Source organism: Belonocnema kinseyi, chromosome 9 (genome assembly GCF_010883055.1).
Source record: "Belonocnema kinseyi isolate 2016_QV_RU_SX_M_011 chromosome 9, B_treatae_v1, whole genome shotgun sequence".
In the NCBI taxonomy this organism is placed as follows: Eukaryota; Metazoa; Arthropoda; class Insecta; order Hymenoptera; family Cynipidae; genus Belonocnema; species Belonocnema kinseyi.
This window is the reverse complement of record NC_046665.1, coordinates 88,618,458-88,625,764: the sequence shown is the minus strand read 5'-3', so window position 1 is coordinate 88,625,764 and position 7,307 is coordinate 88,618,458.

The window sequence follows — 7,307 nt, the reverse complement described above, 5'->3', positions numbered from 1 at the left end:
GGGGGGGGGGTGTACACTTAAGACGTTTTAACGTGGGAAACCTGGAATTGTCAGGGAATTTTTATTTACCTACAAAAGTCTGGAAAATCCAGGGAACTTTTTTCCAAATTCAGGTAATTTTTTTTAATTGCAATATTAAATTGAATAAAAATGATTATTTATTTGCGAAAGTAGTAGTTTTAGATGAAAATTCATGTACTTTTTTGAACATTTGCTCTTTTTGATAAAATTTTAATATTTTTACATCCTCATCAGAGAAGGTATTAGAGTTATGTAAAATTTGACCCCCCCCCCCCCCCCCCCCCCCCCCCCCCAGTTTTTGTCAAATGTCCACGTTTTGAGACCCCCTGAATCCGAAAAACAGGTTTTTACGAATGTGTATGTCTGTGAACACGATAACTTTTGAAAAAATTAATCTATTAGATTGGTCTTTGGTACACTTGTTTAGTGTCCTAAAATAAAGGTCAAGTTCGTTAGCCAGCCATTTTGGATGAAAATTCAAAAAGTTGAACAATTTAAGCCAAAAACGCACGATACGAAAAAAATTAAGAAGAAAAACTTTGCTTTTTGAAAGCCCGACAGGACTATGATAACAATTTTTTTAATTTGGTTGAAAAGTTGAACATGCCAAATGTGATCGTACCAAAAATAATGAAAAATCCAAAAATTCCATTTTTTGGTCAAACTATGCAAGATATGAAAAAATGAATCACTTTTCGATATAAGCTACGAAAAAAAATGAGACAAAACTTGTTCATCTATAATTTTTCATAGGACACGTAGTTTTTGTTTTAGTCGTAAAAAATAACATTCTAAATAAAAATATTAAATTTGTTTGAAAAAACGACACAAGGTATGAACTTAAATGACCAGACAACTGTTGTTCGCCTAAAAAGATCTATAAATTTATTATTAATCATTTTTCGATAGAACCAGTAAATTTTCTTTTAATCGTAAAACACAAGATTACAAATTGAAAAATTAACTTTTTGGAAAAAGCACAGAAAAGACGAAAGAGGACATAGGCTCCTATATAAGACCCTATATAGGTTCCTGTATTAGACCCTATGCAGATGCGCAGTAGTTTTTATTTAATCGTAAAAAACAATATTAAAAATTAAAAACAAAATTAAAACAAGGAAATAAGAATTAGCATGATTCAATTTTTATGCATATTATGAATTGTAATGATATACATTTATTGAAATGATACATGTTTCAGAGCAGCTTAGAATACAAGTTAAAGCAAAATAAGAAACAAATACAAAAATAATCATAATAAATACAATTTCCTTTTTATTTTGCAATTTTTTAATAAGTAATCCCTGGGAGAGAATGTGCGCGCGTAGTGGGCAGATTGTTTATTACAAATTTAAATATTCTTTGTTGAAATATAAACGAATACATGTTTTTTTCCGAATTCATATTTTTTAAATGATTTAATTACTTGGTTGAGATTTACGCTTTTGTTAAAAATGAATTTGTTGTTAAAGATTCATCATTATCATTGAAAATTCGTTTTTTTCTTTGACTGAAAATTAATTTTTTCACGGTAAATGTGTTTGTTTTTCTTTTTTTTTTGTTGAAAAGTATTTTTTTATTGAAAATAAAACTATTCAATATTTGGCTGAAAAATAACCTTTTTTAGTTGAAAATTTGGACTATTTTGGTAGAAATTGATCTTCTAGCCTGAAAATTAATCTTTTTATTGCAAATTTAATGATTTCAGTTCAAGACTCAACGTTTTAGTTAAAAATTCGTGTTTTTGGTTTCAAATGTAACTATCTCAGTTGAAAATTCGTCGCTTTGTTTGAAAATGTTTTTTTTAACTGAAAGTTTAACTATTTAATTGTTGTTTGGCAATGTATCTATTTAATTTAAAAGTAATTTTTTTCTATAAAATTGACCTTTGATAAAAATGAATCTTCTGTTCCATTGTTGGTTGAAACTTAATATTTTTTAGTATAAAATTCAATGAGAATGCAAATATTTCGTTGAAAAATTATGTATTTTGTTGACAAATCGTCTTCGTGGTAGAAAATTCTTTTTTGATTGAAATTCCAGTAATCCAGTTAAATATTCATAATTTTAGTTGAAAATTAATCTTTTTTGTTGAAAATAAGTCTATTTTGTTCAACATTGAACTTTTTTTAAAAACTTATCTATTTGTTAAAAATTCATATTTAAAAAAAATTGTTTTTCTTGGTAAAAATTAACCTTCCAGCATGAAAATTCTCTTTTTTTTTCTTGAAAATTGAAGTATTGCAATTGAATATTCATAATTTTAATTAAAAAATAATCTTTTTAGTTTAAAACAAAACTACTTGGTTAAAAGTTAAATTAAATTCTGTTGAAAAATCGTATTTTTAGTAAAAAAAAATAATTTTTCTAGTTTAAAATTGAATTATTTGGTTTAAAGTTCATCTACCTTTTTGAAAATCCAAATTTCTACTAAAAAAGTTAGGAATTTGAAATGGTTTAAAATTAAAATTATCTTGCTAAAATATTTAGGAATATCTTCTAATATTAAATAAATTCCAAAAAACTAAAAAGAACATTACTCATAAGAATCTCGCGAAAAATTTTACATGGAAAAAACTTGAAAAAAAAACATGGAATTGTGAGAAATTTTTTTTCCAGGATTTGAGTAAACACGCTGACCTTAAATTTTCGAAGCCGAAAATTCAATTCGATTCGTCACCGTATGAACCTAATAAATTGATTAAAATTATTTCAAAAACTATTTATGGCCTGATTAAGACGACAATTGTACGCAAAAGTCGCTATATTTTTTCAGAGTTCCCTGTTTTTCTTCTTCTAATTTTTCTCTTCTTTTAGCGGTTTTAGGTTCTTCCGATTTATAACTTTATTACATAAATAATATCTGGTTTTTTGTTCCAGAAAAAAAACATTTTTTAAATGAGCTTCTTTTATTCATTTATATGGGTTTCTCCCCTTAAGGGATTTTGAAAAATGTCAAAAATCGAAGATATCAAAGAACTTTAGGGACGAAATTAAGCGGAATTTTAGAGATTTAAAAACCTGGAAAATTTAGAGGGGAAACGTAATTTTTACTAGAAAATAAAAAATTTTTGTAACTACTTACATTTGTGAAAAGTTTTTAAACAATTAAGTTCGCGCTAAAATTAGATTCTAGGAATAAGTAAATAGTTATTATCAGTTTGTTTTCAAACTTTTATAGATACAGAAGTACAGATTCTTGAGAAAATTCAAACAGATTTTTGAATATTTCAGAAGTTCGAAAAAGAATCTAGAAAATTTTAATGAAAATTGAGTTTACTTTAAGGATTTTACAAAATAATTTGAGTTAGTTTAAAAGATATTTAGAATTTTTAGAAGTTTGAACAATTTTTATAAGTTTTCAGAAATTTTCATAAATCTTTTCCTCTCTTTTGAAATTTTCTTGAAAACTTAATTTTTCAAAGCATAAATTTATTTCAATTTTCCCAAGGATTATACAAATTATTCTCTTAAATCCTTTCAAAAGTATTTAAACAATTATAAAGCTTTCTTTTAATCTTTATAATTTTTTAAATCTGAAGTTTAAAATTATTTTCGAATCTTATCAAATCTTCTAAATATATCTCTTGAATTTACGTGATTTAAAAATATATATTTTATCATTTTATTTTTTGCAAAACATTTAGCTATAAAATCGTAATCACTCTTTTTTTGAAATTTTCGTTTATCATTCGAAATGTTTTAAGAAACTTTTAACTTTTTTCTTAAAATTAAGTTTTTATTTAGCTGAAAATTCGTCTTTTTTGTTCAAAATTATTTTTTTTACTGAAAATTTAACTATTCAATTTTCGGTTAAATATTTACCTTTTTACTTCAAACTTCGTATTTTTTGGTCACTCATCTTTTTCGTTTAAGATTCAACGGTTCTAGTAGAAGATTCATCATTTTAGTTGGAAATTTATCACTTTGTTGTGAAATGTAACTATTTTCTTAAAATTTCGTTCTTTTTTTGGTTGAAAATTAATTTTTTCTAACGGATAATTTAACTATTTCATTTTTGTTAACAAATTAATCTTTTTAGTTAAAAATTTAAATATATAAATATCCATGATTTCATTTGAACATTCATCCCTTTGGTTCAAAATTATTATTTTTTTAACTGGAAACTTAACTTTTTAATTTTTGATTGAAAGTTTATATCTTTTAGTTAAAAATTCAACTATTTTATCAGAGATCGATCCTTTTTAATTGAAAATTCTTCTTTTTTGTTGAAAATTATAATTTTTTCCTGAAAATTTAATTATTCAATTTTTAGTTGAAGATTTATCTTTTTTCTTGAAAATTCATTTAGTTTGATGAAAATTCGGCTTTTAGGCCGAAAATTAATCTTCTTTCTTAAAAATTCATCTTTTTGGCTGAAAATTTATATTTAGTTGAAAATTTATCACTTTGTTGGAAAACGTAACTTTTTTGTTAAAAATGATTTTTTTTAAAATAAATTTCTTAGCGGAAAATTTAACTTTTAAAAAAAATTAATCTCTTTAGTTAAAAATTTAAATATTTGATTGAAAATTGAGTTGTTTGTTTTTCAAAATTCAACTTTTCGGGTGAAAATTCATGCATTTCATTGGAAATTCGTGTTTTCTTTTCGTCAGTAAATTAATTTTCTGTTAAAAATTAATTTTATAATTGAAAATTTAACTAATCCAGTTGAATATTCCATAATTTAAAAATTCGTCTCTTTAGTTATATTTTTTTTACTGAAAATGCAACCTTTTCAATTGAATACTCTTAATTTTAGTGGAAAATTCATTTCTTTAGTTGAAATTTAGTAATTTTTCAAATGATAATTTAACTATTCAATTTTTTATTTAAAGTTTATCCTTGTTCATTGAAAAATCATTTTTCGTTAATTTTTAGTTGAAGATTTATCTTTTTTTATTGAAAATTCATTTAGTTTGTTCAAAATTCGACTTTTAGTCCGAAAATTAATCTTCTTTTTTGAAAATTTATCTCTTCGGTTTAAAATCGAGTTTTAGTTAAAAGTTTATCACGTTGTTGGAACATGTACCTATATTGTTAAAAATTCTTTTTTTTTATTAAAAATTAATTTCTTAACGGAAAATTGAACTATTCCATTTTCTCCTTTTTTTTAATTAATATTTTTAGTTAAGACTTAGAATATTTGATTAAAAATTCAGGATTTTGTTTTTGAAATTTCAACTTTTTGGATGAAAATGTATGTGTTTCGTTGGAAATTCGTGTTTTTTCTACAGTAAATTAATTTTCTCTGTTAAAATTAATTTTTTTATTAAAAATTTTACTAGTCCAGTGGAATATTCTATAATCGTATTTGAAAATTCGACTCTTTGGTTAAATTTTTTTTACTGAAAATTTAACTATTTTAGTTGAATACTCTATAATTTTAGTGGAAAATTCGTTTCTTTAGTTGAAAATGATTCATTTTTTAAATGATAATTGAAATATTCCATTTATTATTGAAAGTTTATCCTTCTTAATAAAAAAAATCAATTATTTAATTGAAAATTGATACTTTTTAGTTAAATATTCGTGCCTTTTGTTGAACATTATTAATTTTTTAACTGATAATTATACTGTTTAATTTTATATTTAAAGATTATCCTTTTTCATTGAAAAATCAATTTTCATCTTTTTTTGTTTGAAGATTGACCCTCAAAATTCCTGTATTTTGTTGGAAATATCGGGCTTTTTGGCAGTAAATTAATTTTCATGGTTGAAAATTAATTTTAACTAACGTTGTAAATAACCCAGTCGAATACTCTATACTTTTAGTTGAAAATTCTTCTCTTTGGTTAAAAACATTTTTTTGATTAAAAATTAAAGTGTACTATTCCAGTTAAATATCCATGGTTTCAGTTGAACATTCGTCTCTTTGGTTGAAATTTTTGTTTTCAACTGAAAATTTAACTTTTCAATTTTTAATTAAAAATTTATATTTCTTATTTGAAAATTCAACTATTTTATCGGAAATTGATCCTTTTTAGTTGAAAATTCGTCTATTTTGACAATTAGTCTTTTTTGCTGCAAATTTAACTATTCAATTTTTAGTTTAATATTTATCTTTTTTTCTTGAAAATTCATTTATTTTTATGAAAATTCGACTTTTACGCCGAAAATTAATCTTCTTTTTTGAAAATTCATCTTTTGGATTGAAAATTGAATTTTAGTTAAAAATTTTTCACTTTATTGGAAAATATAACTATTTTGTTAAAAATCCTTTTTTGTTAATTTAAAATTAATTTCTTAACGGAAAATTGAACTATTCCATTTTTTGTTCTTTGAAAATTAAAATTTTTAGTTAAAATTTTAAATATTTGATTGAAAATTAAGTTGTTTATATTTCAAAATTCAACTTTTTGGATGAAAATTTATATGTTTCGTTGGAAATTCGTGTTTTTTTCGTCAGTAAGTTAAAAATGATTTTTTTCATAGAAAATTTAATTCACCCAGTTGAATATTTCATAATCGTATTTGAAAATTCGTCTCTTTGGTTACATTTTTTTTAGTGAAAATTGAACTATTTCATTTGAATATACTCTATAATTTTAGTTCAAAATTCGTTTCTTTAGTTCACAATTATTAATTTTTTAAATGATAATTAAAATATTCAATTTTTGAATTAAAGTTTAACCTTCTTAATTAAAAAAATTAATCACTTGATTGAAAATTGATCCTTTTTTAGTTGAAAATTCGTATCTTTTGTTGAAAAGTATTAATTTTTCAACTGATAATTTAAATATTCAATTTTTTATTTAAAGCTTATGCTTTTTTTATGGAAAAATCAACTATTTGATTGAAAATTGATCCTTTTTTAGTTGAAAATTCGTCTCTTTTGATGAAAAATGTTTTTTTTTTTACTGAAAATGAAATGAATCAACTTTTGGTTGAAGATTCATCTTTTTTACTCTAAAGTTCATGTGTTTTGTTAAAACCTTATCTTTTTTATTTGAAAATTTTATTTATTCATTGAAAATTGATCACTTTTTAGTTGAAAATTCCCCTTTTTGATTAAAAATTCATCTACCGTTTAAAAAAGTTTCTTTTACAATTGGAAAAACAATTATTTATTTTTACATATAAATAGTACTACTATAAAAAATTCGAAATATTCTAATAGCTCCATACTATGAAAAATTATACACTATTTTCCTACCATTTTCTCAAAATTTGACCTACTATTGACACTATTTTGAATTTCTCAATAACCCGAGGATCATGAAATTGTCTCGAAAAACTAACATTGCTTTTCTTTTGTCAGAAACACATGATTTAAAATACATAAC